The sequence below is a fragment of the Oncorhynchus keta genome, chromosome 10 (genome assembly GCF_023373465.1).
Source record: "Oncorhynchus keta strain PuntledgeMale-10-30-2019 chromosome 10, Oket_V2, whole genome shotgun sequence".
In the NCBI taxonomy this organism is placed as follows: Eukaryota; Metazoa; Chordata; class Actinopteri; order Salmoniformes; family Salmonidae; genus Oncorhynchus; species Oncorhynchus keta.
This window is the reverse complement of record NC_068430.1, coordinates 83,169,305-83,186,832: the sequence shown is the minus strand read 5'-3', so window position 1 is coordinate 83,186,832 and position 17,528 is coordinate 83,169,305. Positions and strand designations below refer to the sequence as shown.

Sequence of the window (17,528 nt, the reverse complement as noted above, 5' to 3'; positions counted from 1 at the left end):
ATCCTAGTTATCAGCTGTTTAGGGATGAACAACTAAATTAACTAATCATAAAATCAGCAGTGTCAACAGTTTTTTTAAAAATTTTTTTAAATCCTGAATTGGTGAACTTGCTAGCTAGCTAATTTCAATTTGTTTTCAGGAACAGATGGCAACTGATGCATTCATTTCACTCCTTGGCATTGCCGTGGTAGGACAAAATAGTGGTGACCGAAGTCAGCGTACATGGTGGTGGCAGCATCACGCTGTGGGGATGTTTTTCAGCGGCAGAGACTGGGAGACTAGTCAGGATTGAGGGAAAGATGAACGTAACAAAGTACAGAGATATAATATAAATATAATAATATAATATATAATATAATATATATATATAATAATATAATAATATATGCCATTTAGCAGACGCTTTTATCCAAAGCGACTTACAGTCATGTGTGCATACATTCTACGTATGGGTGGTCCCGGGAATCGAACCCACTACCCTGGCGTTACAAGCGCCATGCTCTACCAACTGAGCTACAGAAGGACCAGATATCCTTGATGAAAACCTGCTCCAGAGTGCTCAGGACCTCCGACTGTGGTAAAGGTTCACCTTCCAACAGGACAATGACCTTAAGCACACAGCCAAGAAGATGCAGTAGTGGCTTCGGGACAAGTCTCTGAATGTCCTTGAGTGGCCCAGCCAGATCCCGGACATGAACCCGATCAAACATCGATGGACATACCTGAAAATAGCTGTGCAGCAATGCTCCTCATCCAACCGGACAGAGCTTGAGAGGATCTGCAGAGAAGAATGTGAGAAACTCCCCAAATACAAGTGTGCCTAGCTTGTAGCGTCATACCCAAGAAGATTCAAGGCTGTAATCGCTGCCAAAGGTGCTTCAACAAAGTACTGAGTAAAGGGTCTGAATACTTATGTAAATGTGAAATTTCATTTTTAAAATTTTTATATAAATGTGCAAACATTTATAAAATCCTTATTTTCCTTTGTCATTATGGGGTATTGTGTTTAGATTGATGAGGGAAAACATGATTTTAATATATTTTAGAATAAGGCTGTAATGTAACAAAATGGGAAAAAGTGAAGGGGTCTGAATACTTTCTGTATGCACTATCTGTTTGATATGCATGCATATAATTAAATTGAACATTCCCCTTTTGTGATTAGCCAGTGTTTGCTTTGTAACAAATGCATTTACCATACATTAGGATGAAGTAGTCTAGGCCTTCTAATCTAGTTGACTTTCCAGCAGGTCAGCGCATGCACTGTAGCTATTCCGCCTGGCCCTGTGACCGAACATACATATGTTTAAAGGTCTTACTCACATCAGCTACGGAGAGAGTGATCACACAGTCATCCGGAACTGCTGGTGGTCTCTTGCATGGTTCAGTGTTGCTTGCCTCGAAGTGAACATAGAAGGTACTTAACAGCTCGTCTGGTAAGCTTGCGCCACTGGGAAGCTTGCGACTGGGTTTCCTTTGGTAATCTGTGATAGTTTGCAAGCGCTGCCACATCCTACCACCGTCAGAACCTTCATTAGAGGAATGTGATCAAAGAGGTGGTTGATGAAAAGTGTAGTGACGATCTTGTAGAGGGCTTGTCTGGGAACCAGCCTGAGTCATGTAGCCACTGGACTTCTCCTCCTTCACAATCTGTAGCACCTACGTGGGTGATTCCTCAGCAGCTCTGGGTGCCAGAAAGCTCTACACACACAGTTCAGATTCATAGTAGGCAGTCATCCTCACTATGAGCCCTCTGCCTCAGCACTGCACCACTGTACTGCATCTTCCATTCCTCTCAAGCTTCAAATGATGTTTTCAAAGGATCAGGAACCATCAGCCAGGGTCCAGATCAGGGGAGATCGATCTTCATGGTCAATCTTTGTGTACATTTTTTTTTTTTAGACAATCATGGTACCAATAATTGTTTCGATGACACCAGATGTCTTTTAGGTTAACTCAGTATGGTGTGGCTGGCTAGCTAGCAAGCTGGCTAATTGTTTCTTTATTTTCGAATGATGTATCTGGACCAATGACTGTATATACAGTACCAGTCAAAAGTTTGGGCACACCTATTTATTCAAGGTTTTTTTTTAATTCTTACTATTTTCTACATTGTAGAATAATAGTGAAGACATCCAAACTATGAAATAACACATGAAATCATGTCGTAACCAAAAAAGTATATTTTATATTTGAGATTCTTCAAAGTAGCCACCCTTTGTCTTGATGACAGCTTTGAACACTCTTGGCATTCTCTCAACCAGCTTCAACTGGAATGCTTTTCCAACAGTCTTGAAGAAGTTCCCACGTGTGCTGATCATACATCTTTTTTTAGAACTTGTAGCAGTATACAATTCAAAGACAAAATCTAGATTTCATTCTACGCATAACATTATTCATTGTTTAAATTAATACATCCGTGTCGACTACACCATTTCCCCCATATGAATAGGGCAACGTAAGTATCTTTGCTAACACTCTGCAGGCACCACCAGACTAGCTAGCTATGTAAACAACCCATTATGCGACCCATTGGTGTATTAAAAGGAGCAGAGAGCATGTGACGCAGTGGCAGCAGCAGGACTTTCTCACAGAGGGTGGCTTGGTTGATGGGTCGTGGTGCTTGCAATAATTCAATAATATATTATTAGACAAGCAGTAGCAAGTCCATACCCGTTTAGGAAAAAAGCATTTCATGTATTCGGTAATGTTACACTTATCCACATTTACCAGAGGGTTCAAATTGCAATGAGTTAGATGCTAGATAGCGTTGTCAGCATAGGCCTATCAAACACATAACTGGGGCTTCACAGTTTTATGAGAAAGCTATAAATAGAATCCACAGTGGTGGGAGAGGTTGGAATGAAGGCCCAACAGTCAGCCAACACAGACTAGATACATGCTGTCAGAAGGCAGGTTTTGGAGCAGTGAGCAGTTACCCACTCTGTCAGCTTACATTAGTTGCAGGCTAGATGGGAAACAGCTTTAAGTTGAAACATTTAGCATTTTAGCTAACCCTAATAGCTAACCCTAACCCTTTTCCTAACCTTAACCTAATTCTCCTAACCTGCTGTGTATATTCAAAAAATTCAATTCTGACATAGAGCTGTATACCATCTAGTCCAAACCAAAGAGAAAGGTCCAGGACCATGGAGTGCGAGGGGAAGTTGATTAGACACATTGGTTCCACACTAATGTCACCTCAATGTGATTTTGAACATAAGGAATACCTAGGATAGGATAAGTAATCCTTCTCACCCCCCCTTTAAGATTTAGATGCACTATTGTAAAGTGACTGTTCCACTGGATGTCATAAGGTGAATGCACCAATTTGTAAGTCGCTCTGGATAAGAGCGTCTGCTAAATGACTTAAATGTATATTTAGTGTTCAACATGTAAAAATGAAGTGGATTATGAACAGGTTCTGAAAGAGGAAACATTAACTACTGGAGAACGGAAGGTTATCTAGAGAATCACAGTCTGTATGCCACATTAGTGTAAACTAGAAGAAAAAAGATTTTGGGATTTTCACATTTAATCCATAGACGGGTCCTTTGGAGGAAGGATTGTTGACATATATTTGACATTTGTATCTTAAAGCATTACTGAGAAATAAACCATTTAAGTTGGAACATTTGTGACCTTTAACGACCCTGTTTATAAATCAGGTATGTGGTTCTCGTTAACGGCTGAACAGAACATGACGAGAGGAGGTGAGTGTGTTGTGCACCGCCATACAAGTTCATTTGCTGAGTTTCATTTAAATTGTTGTTATATTGGCTAAGATGTGATGGTATAAAGATTTACAAGTTAATTTGTAATTGTGACTTTCCTCCCACTCTTGTCTGCCGAATTCATTCTCTTGTTTTCCTTAATAGAATGTCGGTGGGCGGAGCCGGGAGGGTCATCAGTGAAATGGGACACACCTGAGCTCGGGTGTGTCCCAGGATAAATGCACCTCTTCTCCATGCAGACACACAGATTTTGGTTGTGGCTATTTGGTTTGTTTGCTATGGCACCTTTCAACACCCTCATTATCACATGTATACCCGCGACCACTCACTTACACTACTGACTAAACACACACCATTGTTAATTGTATTTACTTTACTTCAGGTCATAAATATATTTTGTTATTCTTCATCTCCACGTTGTCTCCCTTTTTGTTACGGGCTTCGAGGCGGTTCGTGACAGCATTGAACAATGCCTTTTTAAGAAGCCGGTGGCCACCAACTTATAGTTTTGCAACGGTGTAGCTAATGAACACAACCCTGATTCTGATCCAACAAGTTGAGTACAACATTATTTAGATGATTGCGATACTAAAGTTGACTGTTATTATGACTGTTTGACATGTTATGACCTTTTGGTTCATAAATTGCAGGAGTAAAAAGCAGAGGCTCCTATCAAAGATATAACAGCTGCCATAGATGTCAAGGCTATTACCAAGTCAGCAGTTAAACTAGACAACTTCCCATTCAACACCTTCTATTCAACTCATTCTATTCAACTCCTTCTATTCAACACCTTCTATTCAACACCATCTATTCAACACCTTCTATTCAACTCCTTCTATTCAACACCATTCTATTCAACATTCAACTCCTTCTATTCAACTCCTTCAACTCCTTCTATTCAACTCCTTCTATTCAACTCCAACACCTCAACTCCTTCTATATTCAACACAACTTCTATTCAACTCCTTCTATTCAACTCCTTCTATTCAAACACCTTCTATTCAACTCTATTCAACTCCTTCTATTCAACTCCTTCTATTCAACTCCTTCTATTCAACTCCATCTATTCAACACCTTCTATTCAACTCCTTCTATTCAACTCCTTCTATTCAACTCCTTCTATTCAACACCTTCTATTCAACTCCTTCTATTCAACTCCTTCTATTCAACTCCTTCTATATTCAACTCCTTCTGTTCAACTCCTTCTATTCAACACCTTCTATTCAACACCTTCTATTCAACTCCTTCTATATTCAACTCCTTCTGTTCAACTCCTTCTATTCAACTCCTTCTATTCAACTCCTTCTATATTCAACTCCTTCTGTTCAACTCCTTCTATTCAACACCTTCTATTCAACTCCTTCTATTCAACTCCTTCTATATTCAACTCCTTCTGTTCAACTCCTTCTATTCAACACCTTCTATTCAACTCCTTCTATTCAACTCCTTCTGTTCAACTCCTTCTATTCAACACCTTCTATTCAACACCTTCTATTCAACTCCTTCTATTCAACTCCTTCTATTCAACTCATTCACAGTCAGACAATAACACTTCCCATTTCCTCCATGATTTAAATCAGTCTTTCAATTGTGTGACTGGATGTGAAGGGTTTAACTTCTAAACGTTGATCCTTGGTGGGGTCATCTAGTGGATTGGGCTGTCACTTGTCCTGACTCTTCCAGAAGGCTTGGCAAGGACGAGTCCCCTGCTCTCCCAGAGACACTTGTTTCCCAACAGGCTTGGCTAGGAAGAGTCCCCTGCTCCCCCAGAGACACGTGTGTTCCAGCAGCTGAAGGGAGGGTGTGGGATTCACAGTTTTATTAATGTTATGGACTTTACTTTTCTTGTCCTTGACTGTGTCTTCCTGCGATCTCTGTTGTTTTTACATTTGAACGTCTAAAAATTAAGCTGTCCAAAAGAAGCAGGTATTTGACTGGTTTATTTAATGGCCAATTCAGTTATAAGTCTGTTTCATATATGGTCATATCCTCTGGTGTAAGGCTCAAATGGCAGCAGATCTACCAATAAAGCAATGCCAAATTACCTGAGATATATTGCTGTGGAAGCTGGATGTATTTCTGATACACCCATTTCTGAACACGGCCATATTGGGATTGTAAATGATCTGTTGCTTTGATACACTTGTTGTAACTTTGCCATGGACTGTATTGGATCAATTGTTAGTTTCAAGAACAGCTCAGCAGATATCATGAAGTAATCCCAGAGGGTCATAAAGCAATCCCAATTGACTTCAGGCTGCATGTATTTCTGACACACAGTTTCATATGGCCATGGTTGGAGGTCACTGAGAAGGGGTAATAATTTGAATAATTTGGACTAAAGATTTGTACAACTTGCTGAAAAATCCAACAGCTCCCCATTTGATCCAAGTGTTTCTCCTTGTAAATGCATTAGATTCATATTACATTTAGTCCTCCATTGACTTTACCCTGCATGCTGAAAAGTGAAGACCTCATACCTTTACTGTGGACCACAGAGAGATCCGATACAGGCCAGCACATTATTTTGACCTTATTAGTCAACCATGAGGTCCTCACATTGCTGACACCGTAATAGATTTACAGTGAGATATGTGACCTGGAAAACAAGATCTGAATTAACCGAGCCAAGACTGGTGGTTTTGTGGATCCATGGCACAGCATGTGACATTTCATGTCCAGATTTAGATTTTTACTGGCTGTGACATTTTAATGGATTGATTCATGTAGAAAGAAATGCTGACTTGAGCCAAGGCTCTGGGGTGTCTCAGCCAAGCTCCTGTATGTCTTGATAAAACTACTTTGCAAGCACAGACTGATAATTTAAAGCACCCTTAAAATGTATTGGATCAACAGTAACTATTTGATTCCCCCATGGGCCAATATGTACAAAACAGTTTTATAATGACAGTTCACTCAACTGCTTAATGACATCTGGCAGTTAATACCAGAGGCCAGCAACTCTTGTCCTGGACAGCCCATCCACATGGTTTGCAGGCTCTTGTTCTGGACAGCCCATCCACATGGTTTGCAGGCTCTTGTTCTGGACAGCCCATCCACATGGTTTGCAGGCTCTTGTTCTGGACAGCCCATCCACATGGTTTGCAGGCTCTTGTTCTGGACAGCCCATCCACATGGTTTGCAGGCTCTTGTTCTGGACAGCCCATCCACATGGTTTGCAGGCTCTTGTTCTGGACAGCCCATCCACATGGTTTGCAGGCTCTTGTTCCACCCCAAGCACTAACTCAAGCAGGTTCAGCTAAATCAACATGTTGTGAAGGGTCATCCCACTGGGCAAACCACATCATTTAAACGTGGATAATTGGGTAATATTTGGTTGAGATGTTAATCAATGAGATTACAACCTATATTCACCCACTCAGAAAGACTGCCAAAAGATAGTTGTATTTCCAATGTGTGATCATTATGCTTTCAAACATCTTAAAACATAACCACATTCCAATGAAGGTTAAATGTCTAATGTCAGGTTCAATGTCACCCAAATGTCTATCACTGCACTTTCAATCAAAGTCCACATTTTGTTTATTTCCCGGAGGGTAACTTCTGGCCAGAGCAAGTTTGGAGCTCATGCCGGGTGTACACGACAGGTCATGTATCATGCAAGATCTTTGCACATTAAAATAACTTTATCTCATAAACATTTAGTTTGCATGGTGCTAATGTTCTCTCCACCCATAAACACGTCAAGTAAATATCTTGTCTAATAACAGTGGCATCAGTGCCAGAATTAGGCTGCGTTGGCAGATATATCAAACAATAAACCTTGGCTGCAGTGAAGACGGGTCCGCTCCCTGCTCAACTAGTGTATCCAGTTGCCCCCCCCCTCCTCCTTGTAGGGGAGACTGGGGCTGGTTGTCTCACGGGTTGGTTGTCAGAGTGCAAATTATTCCCAATCTAAATGGCGCTGTGTAATATTTTTACGGTTCGAATGTGTGAATTCTCTGAGCTTTCGTAGCATTAAGATCATCTTTAGAACCTTCTTACGATGTCTCTTTCGTAGCCAAGGTGTTTCCCAGAGCCTTTGTTAGTAACGTGTCTCTTAAAAACATTTTCACATCTACGAGTGGTCGAGCAGCCAAAGTGCATCGTTATTCACAGATCTCCGCTAAACATAGAACCAATAAGTTTAGGTTATCTGTCTGTCTGTTACTGCCGATAACTTGTAAGTTATAAGTTATAAGTTATAAGATAAGTTGACTACAAATACAAAGTTGCCAAGGAATTTTCAATTGTTATAAACAAGTCTATTTTGCGTCCAGGCTGTAATTTTTGCCTTGGTGTTTCGTGATGTGCAACAGCATGTGAGCAAAGTATGTTCCCAATCTGTAATTTGGTGCAATATTATTGGGAAAGCATAATAAGCCGCCTCATTTGCCTATTTGCAGCCATAGGTCATAATATCTCTCTAGGGGCTGATACGTCATCTGTATTGTGGAATAATTCTAATGTTAAGGTAAGATTTGAATGGAGAAATCTGATCCCAGAGCAGAGATGCTTTTCTTTCCATCCTATCAGTATCGACACATGGTCAAACGATGCATTTAGCAAACGCTTTCTCTACGCGCTTGTTTGGGAAACACTCTTAAAAAATGTGCTCGTATAATAACGATCATCGCAGTGCTTAAGTTACATCGCAACTGGGAAACGAGGCCCTGGCCAATTCATGTCAGCATGTCAAAACATTGATGTGAGGGGAATTTGTTTTTTTGGTAAATGTTCGAACTATGAGAGAATCCATGAATTATGTTTGTTGAAAAGAAGGGAAAGATGTATTTCAAACCTATTTTCTGACTTCCTAGGTCAAGCCATGGGGGGTATACGGTATTGTGTAGAGTATACTGCCAGTATACATTAAATGCCAAGATTAAAATGTCATAAGCTTTTCTTAAAGCATAAAATTTAGCATTTTGTTAGGAATATTGTTCAATCAAAGAAAGACTTGGCTATTGCAAAGATTCTGTTTGCTCTATTGCATCACTTCCTCTTACCAAAAGAATAACCCCATACGATGTGACATCATCAGTATTGTGTAATAATACTGCCCCTGCGATGGGGCTGGTTGTCACAAGTGGACAGAGTGTGTTTGATGACTCATAACTCCATGATGGAATAAGATATGAGGATAAAAAAGGGTTCCCATTTCAACCTAAGACATTGGTTTCCTCATAAGATGTTGTCACGTTGGTATGAAGGATTGGGAGACAGGCGCAGGAATGCGTAATAGTTTTTCTTTTTTTATTTCCCAAATGACAGCGTGTCGTGTTTAAGGCACAGGGACAAAGACCAAACAAACACGTATACAAAACACAGGGTTGAGACTCTAACAAAAGAGCGAGGATACATAAAAAAAAATACACCGGGATGAGACCTGAAACACGCACACAATGATTCCACACAGGACGAAAACCGTAATCATCTGCACAATCCACAATGGCACGAAAGCAAACGCAACATAGCACAGGTACTCACACGAACCAACGGACATTGTGACAATAATCGACAGGACACTGGTAAACCAAAGGCACACTTAAACAATTACTAATCACTGGGAATAGGAACCAGGTGTGTGTAATGACAGTTCCGGAGGGCAACCAACCCCGGATCCCCTACTAATGTGCTGGGTGGACACAGCACCCCAAACACACAGGGTGTATTCAGGTGGTGAAAATGTAATGTAAATGTAAAGGAATCTGTTACTTTATTGTAACTATTCCCTATTCATTGTATAACAGTTTTACTGAAGCCAGTCCAGCTGCTAAGCAGTTAACTTCAGAGTGTGAGAACAGTTTGAGGCAGTTATATCGCTGTCAGCAATATGAGTGGATAAGATGATTGAAATACTGGTATGGTGTTATGTGTCATAAGAATCCTACTGGACCGTTTTAGCCAACTGACATGTGAGACAAATAAAAGCGCCTTGAGAATATTTTTAATAGATCATACTGTAGATAAATAACACATTCGATTTAACAGTTTTATAAGCTGTTAAATTAAGCAAAGCACCGAGGTAAAGGCCGACTCCGTCACAATGAGGTGAGGAGACAGTTCAGATGTGTTTACAAGCTAAACAATATAAATAACAGGTAAACATATATATAAAGTTGTTGATGAGGATTAATGCCACTAAAATGGAACTAAATCAGGTCAGATTAGACTTAAAGAAAACTATTTTAGTTCTAGTGGGGCAACATGGACTCAGTCCATTACAGTATATGAGGTTCAGTGGAAGTAACATTGGGATGAATCTTTTGATATTGTCATAATTATTAGTAATGACATCTATCATTTACGTAAAATCAGTGAAATTCAATTCAGAGACAAATATGACATTAAAAAAGTAATGTCATGGGAGTGTGGTGCTCCTGGAAGTGGGAGGTGCTAGTGAGACACATACACACAGAGGTCTCTCATCCAATTCATGTCCTTTCCCAGAGTGGTCCATAATTAACTTTTGCTTGGTTGGCACTTCCAACCAGATATAAGGAGGCTGAGGCCCCAGCATCCATAAGTCAGATACCTTCTTCCTCTGTGGTAAGACCTCTCCACCTCCTTAGATTTGTATCTTTGTCTCATCTTTGTACTCAGCAACTGAGGCAGTAGCTAACTGCACTGTTTGAATTGAGTGCTGCATGTCTCTTGTAAGATTTGACAATATGCAACCAATGGCACTTGATTTTCTTTAAATGTGCATTACTTAAAATCTGTAACTTCCTTTTATGGACTAAAGTGGTGCTCCTCCACCTGTTTGTAAATTAAGGGAGGACTCTAGAATGCAACAGGGTTATCAGGGGTAATTATTTCAGTAGTAAAGTGAGATGCCATTAGGAAAATAAAAGTTAGCAGGCAGTTGCAGCTGTAGTTTAAATTTACATGGCTTTAATGATTTAGTTAAATGTGTTTTAGACATTCAGGGGTTAAAATTATAAGGATTTAGACTTGTGCTTTTTCACAACATTCCATTTGCTACACTCCAGTCATTATTGTGAGCCGTCCTCCCCTCAGCAGCCTCTACTGCTTTAAACTTGTGCGTTTTTTCACAACACCTTACGTTTCACAGGGTCCTCCAAGAAGTACACATTCATCTGTAGGAAGGGGAAAAGAAGGTGAGACATGGTTTGACTCTTCACATAAAAAGTGATGAGAATATTTGGTTCGAGATACCGCTCACCTAACTCTGTTGACTGGGGAGGAAGCACCACAGAGTCAATCATGTTTCTTGTTTCATCTCTTTCCTAGTTATCCGTCACCATGAGTACGGACGCTGAGATGCAAATCTACGGCAAGGCTGCCATATACCTCCGTAAGCCTGAGAGGGAAAGGATTGAGGCACAAACCGCACCCTTTGATTCAAAGAACTCCTGCTATGTGACAGACAAGGCGGAGCTGTACCTTAAGGGTTTAGTCACTGCCAGGGCCGACGGGAAGTGTACTGTAACAGTCACGAAACCTGACGGCACTAAGGATGTAAGTCTGATCTGAAAAGTATTCAAGTTCAAGTTTGTGTAATTACTCTGTTTCATGAAAAATCATCAAAATGATCAAAAACATTTCAATATAAAATCTTTAACAAAATATATATTATGAAGCATTTTTTTTGAAAATCAGTAATAACAGATAGATTAAACATGTATTTGGTTTTGTAAACAGAATATAACCTTCAAACACATCATGTTTAAAGCTGCTATATAAAATTGGCATGGAATGTTTGATATTTACAAGTCAAGAATCACCAGATATGTGTCAGTGGGTGATAACAAAGTAGTTGGATTAAATGTGGATATACCATTTTTTAAAGACATTCAGCATTCAGTCATGTCCAGTTTGATCTGTGTGTAATCTAGATTTCTGACTGTTTCAGGAAGGAAAAGAGTTCAAAGATGCAGACATCTATGAGATGAACCCCCCTAAGTACGACAAGATTGAGGACATGGCCATGATGACCTACCTGAATGAAGCCTCTGTGTTGTATAACCTCAAAGAGCGTTATGCAGCATGGATGATCTATGTAAGAAACCTGCACATACAAACACACACATACATGAACATAATAAATATACACATACAGTACTACACATAAATGAAAGGTAGAAACCAAAACATATCAATACAGTAAACCCACATCAGTAAACCAAAGTACACCCACATCCTCACATAATTCCAGGTAAAAGTACATCTGACTTTAGTAATCCCCTCATTTAATTATGCTTTCATCCAGACCTACTCTGGGCTCTTCTGTGCCACGGTGAACCCCTACAAGTGGCTCCCTGTGTACGACGAAGAGGTTGTCAACGCCTACAGAGGGAAGAAGAGGATGGAGGCTCCACCCCACATCTTCTCCGTGTCTGACAACGCCTTTCAGTTCATGATGATTGGTACGAAATCTCATGGATGGATGGTTGGATCAATCAATCACATTTATTTATAAATCCCTTTTTACATAAGCAGATATCAGAAAGTGCTTATACAGAAACGCAGCCTAAAACCCCAAACAGCAAGCAATGCAGATGTAGAAGGAAAAGCTAGAGGGGAACCAGGCTCTGAGGGGTGGCCAGTCCTCTTCTGGCTGTGTCGGGTGGAGATTATAAGAGTATATGGCCATTAAGGCCAGATCGTTCTACAAGATGTTCAAACATTCGTAGATGACCAGCAGGGTCAAATAATTATCACAGTGGCTGTAGAGGGTGCAACAGGTCAGCACCTCAGGAGTAAATGTCAGTTGGCTTTTCATAGCCGAGTATTCAGAGGTCGAGACAGCAGGTGAGGTAGAGAGACAGAGAGAGAGAGATGGTTGGTTGGATGGCTGTCCATTAAGTGCGTTATGTCTCTCAAAGTCCATGACTTTTTGATGATGGATAGATGGATGGATGCATCAATGGAAATTAAAATATGCTTCAGAGAGGTATCTACTGTTTTCTAGTCTAGGTAATAACAGTTTGCTGGGAATATCTGATTTCACTAACCTTGAATGGAAAATGTTCCAAATTGAAATTTGTGATGATGCTATGAATTAAATAATGTCCCCTGAATGTTGCTTGAGTATGATAAGTAATGTGTTTTTGGGTTCCAGATAAGGAGAACCAGTCCGTCCTGATTACGTAAGTTGTTAACTAAAATGTCACTTGAGAAAGTGTTTCTATTGTAATAAGTTGGGTCAGTTGGTGTGATGAAATACATGACAATATGAATGGATTAGAGCATCAGGCTCTGTGTAATAACGAGTCGATTAGAAGGATTATTTGTTCAAGACTTATGTCAGAACACAGGTTAACAGTGGATTTTTCTATGCTATTTCTTAGTGAAAGACAATCTGACACTCAAACATGTAACTAAAACCCCTCTTTCTCTGTCATATAAACCAGTGGAGAATCCGGTGCAGGAAAGACTGTCAACACCAAGCGTGTCATCCAGTACTTTGCCACCATTGCAGTGTCTGGGGCCAAGAAGGAAGCAGAACCTGGCAAAATGCAGGTAGGTTATTCTTATGTTTGCGTTTTTAACACATTTCAGTTTGGTTGACTGTGTAAACTGTTTTTCCTGTGGTGAATCCTGTTTCAAGCTATTGAGAAAAACTAACTTTACGATGTTACCAGTTTTTGAGCAACTTATGTTTGTCTCAATCAGGGGTCTCTTGAGGATCAGATCATTGCAGCTAACCCTCTGCTGGAGTCTTACGGTAATGCCAAGACAGTGAGGAACGACAACTCGTCTCGCTTTGTAAGTATGAAGGGCATACTGTGGAAGTTCCTTATATTGGAAAAATGTAATTCAGTAGTCCCCATTCGTTATTCAGATTTACAATTTTATTTTGATCACTGATTTGTTGCTGAAAATTCAAACTTGTAATGTATTCGAGGTTCTAAAATTGTAATTTCCATCTTTAAAATTTAATCATAATTCACATTTCCTGTTGCTGCAGGATTATTTTCCTGCCGTAGCAAACTGGATCCTATATCAAGATCCTATATCTGTATCAACAGATCCAACATCTGTCCAACAAACTGTAAAGTTTAAAGGGGTCTATCAAAGTAATATGTTAGATTAATTTGTTGGCCTATTTCTAACCCCCATAATCTTCAACAGGGTAAATTCATCAGGATTCACTTCCAAGGTGGTAAACTGGCTAAAGCTGACATTGAAACCTGTGAGTTAATTTTGATTGTTTCTCAAAACTTTCCGAAATGCACACATCATTTTTGGGGGGAGATCATTCAATTTAAATGTATCTCATGTTCTCTCTCTTGTTCTCTCGATCTCGCTCTCCTTTTTCTCTCTCTCTTTGTGTCGTTCACTCTCTCTCGCTCTCAGACCTGCTGGAGAAGTCCAGAGTCTCCTTCCAGCTGCCCGATGAGAGAGGCTACCACATCTTCTTCCAGATGATGACAGGCCACAAACCTGAGCTAGTTGGTATGACAAAGTAGAGGTTCATGGGAAATTATTCCCACCCCATCTATGGAACTTGTTAAAAATATTCATAGTCCACACTAATAATACTATTACAATGAGTACATCCAATGTAACAAGGCATCTAGACATGGGACAGGTCTCTGGGAAATATCTATAAAGTAATGCACTGTGATGCACTAGTCCACAAGTCTCCGTCTCCACTTTTGATGCTATTCATTATATACTACATGTATCATTGAGTCCATCTATTGAGTAAAGGAGGGAGAGATAATGTAAAGTAGGAGAGCAGAATTCTAAGAGATTTACCTGTCAAGCTGTTCTCCATTGTCCACAGAAATGGCGCTCATCACCACCAACCCCTACGACTTCCCCATGTGCAGCCAGGGTCAGATTACTGTGGCCAGCATCAACGACAATGAAGAGCTGGATGCCACAGATGTGAGTCAAACAAAGGGTTAACCAAACTCCGGATATGGAATGGATAGGACCACTATACACACTGAATGTACTGTGCAATTCCAACTTGGTGGCAGCTGGGAATTATCATGTGTTTTTGTTTGATTCTAAATGCTGTGTGTTAGTTCGGCATGTGCCTCAAGGAACTCTTTGTGCCTTCCACAAGAGAGCACCACTAAGTGCCCTGTGGAACTGTGCTGCCATCTACTAATGTGTTTTCCAAGCGTAATCATGTGGAACAGAGAAGCCAGTCAAATCTATCCATCCCATTTGTTCTGCAGTGAGCAGCACAGAACTGTAGTGTAACTGAGCAAACTACCGTTCAGTTCATCTCTGTTGTACTTCCTCTTTAATTCCAGGATGCCATTACCATCCTGGGCTTCACTAATGAAGAGAAGGTTGGTATCTACAAGCTGACAGGAGCTGTATTGCACCATGGAAACTTGAAATTCAAGCAGAAGCAGCGTGAGGAGCAGGCCGAGCCAGACGGCACAGAGGGTGAGTCCCACTCATAGATATACAATATGTAGAGCATTAGTCCTATTCTCAGTCCCCAACATAGAAATAGAACACCTAAGACAGACAGTGCCACATGAACGTCAAGCAGGAGAACAAATTCCAACCTCCAAAATGTAGGTGAATCAAAAACCTAACCCACAAAGAAGTTAACCAAACTATTTTGTCAGTGTGAAATCAGAAACAAGTGATCTTGTGTCCCTGAGTCTGTTGTTGTTGGTTCTCTCTCCAGTGGCTGATAAAATCGCCTACCTGCTGGGCCTGAACTCAGCTGAGATGTTGAAGGCTCTGTGCTACCCCAGAGTGAAGGTCGGCAACGAGTATGTGACCAAGGGACAGACTGTGCCTCAGGTAAGGCGGCCAAACAAATCTACCATTTTCTGAGCACAGGAATTATTTTGGGGACGAGTGCATTGCTTTTGTTTTTCCCAAGCTTGTATCACCTGATCACTAGACATGGTCAATATCTCATGTATTAATTTGAGGTATTATCATTGCAGGTTAATAACTCAGTCAGTGCTCTGGCCAAGTCCATCTATGAGAGGATGTTCTTGTGGATGGTCATCCGGATCAATGAGATGTTGGACACCAAGAATCCAAGGCAGTTCTATATTGGTGTGCTTGACATTGCCGGGTTTGAGATCTTTGATGTGAGTATGAGAACAGAACAAGACAATTAGATGTGATTGAGATGGATTACAGTCTTGTATGATGAAATTATCCCTTTTCAAATTCCATCAACAGTACAACAGCATGGAGCAGCTGTGCATCAACTTCACCAATGAGAAACTGCAACAGTTTTTCAACCACACCATGTTTGTCCTGGAGCAAGAGGAGTACAAGAAGGAGGGAATCATCTGGGCCTTCATTGACTTCGGCATGGACTTGGCTGCCTGCATTGAGCTTATTGAGAAGGTAAGATGTCTGTGAGGATTTTAATGGACCATTATAATGGACCACAACAACAAAGCTCATATGGAGCGTTGTGTGAAATATTATCACAGTGGTACAACGTATACAGTATTAAAATCACTGGGGAAGCCAATCCATATAACAACCAATGTGTTAATTGCGTTGTTTGCTCTGTAACCCGTTAGTTTATATGCCGTGCCACTGTGACATATAGGTCTAAGGCCGAGACAATAAGACACAGTGGCAGAATAAATTCAACAACACCTTTTTTTCATCACAAAACCGGAGAGCAACATCTGTCTTGTGGAGTCCACAAAGCATAATGAATGTAACAAACAGTTACATGACCTACAACATGGTCTGTCAAGTACATTTTTCTGCCATTTTCGGACCACTAAACATCTATTGACTTAGAACCACGGAGAGTTACCGCAATTCACAAAGATAACAGGAGCTGCCTCCCTCCACTATTCCAGCACCATTTCAATTTCAACATTTCAACACCATCAAATCACCTATGCTTAGTCTACAGTGAAAACAAAATTATTCCAAAAACGATTTTAGTCCAATCAACGTAAGCTAAATGTGTTTGTCCATGTTACTAATGTTTGTGTGAGTAAGTAGAAAAACATGTTGACTCACCCTACTTGCAGAGAAACGCCAATACCATCCTCCTCTCTTTCATGTTGCAGAAACTTAAAAGCTTTAAAAAATTGTTCTAAGCTACCTGGCTAAAATGCTTGCTTGCTATTCTAACTTCCTTTCCTGGGCAACGATTAGCTAGTAAACATCTAGCTACATATTGAACTTCCATACTCTTAGGCCAAAAGCACAATGTAGTCATTTTATTGTTGGATCAGAATTGGTGTTAAAATTATTGGCCAGTACAGAGAATTAAGTAAAACTACGAGTACAAATCCCTATCTCCATCCAAAGCTAATTTAGGAAAGGACCCATTTTAGCTAGCTATCCTCTAGGGGACAACAACACAATGTGATGCAACAATTGAAGTTTTTCTTTCTGTCAATGACGTTGGGCTTGATTTGGTGTGAAGCCAAATCCAAACTGGCTTCACTTAACACGTTTTTTGGTGCACCAGGACCATTCACAGATTAGCTCACTCAGTTTAGCTCAACTCTGATTCGCTGTAATTGTACACAAAAAAAAGATCAAGGGAGGCCAAATGATCGCTGGCTTCTCTTGCATTCAATGATGCAATACCATACTCTTTTTGACCAGACAGCATCAGATAGAAGGGCTACACATACAGAGACAGAGGGGTGCCGTTTTGCTCACTCTGATGCTTTACCTGGAGAGATACATTCAGCCTCTTGCTAAGCGAGACGAAAGATACATTATATTATGTCCATTTTTGGGGGGAAGCCTCACTTCCCTTGGCACCCATTAATATATGCCACTAACTCAATATGTTTCCTATTATGTGTCCCTAAATGAATATAATCCTATAATAGCATATTTACT

At 40.3% G+C, this 17,528-nt stretch overlaps 1 protein-coding gene across 27 annotated transcripts in view; it reads left to right on the top strand.

The window, feature by feature from the left end:
- Window positions 1-17,528, top strand: part of LOC118383727 (myosin heavy chain, fast skeletal muscle-like) — a 144,971-nt gene that overhangs the window by 49,227 nt on the left and 78,216 nt on the right. For 4 of the 27 annotated variants that reach the window (XR_008146094.1, XR_008146097.1, XR_008146101.1 and 1 more), the window contains exons 1-4: window positions 10,820-10,861; window positions 10,995-11,222; window positions 11,617-11,763; window positions 11,974-12,130. The gene's annotated coding sequence lies outside the window, so the exon portion shown is untranslated. Of the gene's footprint in view, window positions 1-10,266; window positions 10,290-10,809; window positions 10,862-10,994; window positions 11,223-11,616; window positions 11,764-11,973; window positions 12,131-12,825; window positions 12,854-13,117; window positions 13,227-13,379; window positions 13,473-13,838; window positions 13,900-14,063; window positions 14,163-14,496; window positions 14,601-14,977; window positions 15,117-15,366; window positions 15,486-15,634; window positions 15,785-15,878; window positions 16,050-17,528 lie in introns of those variants that run through there. The other 23 variants (XR_008146096.1, XR_008146103.1, XR_008146106.1 and 20 more) reach the window with 20 other exon arrangements.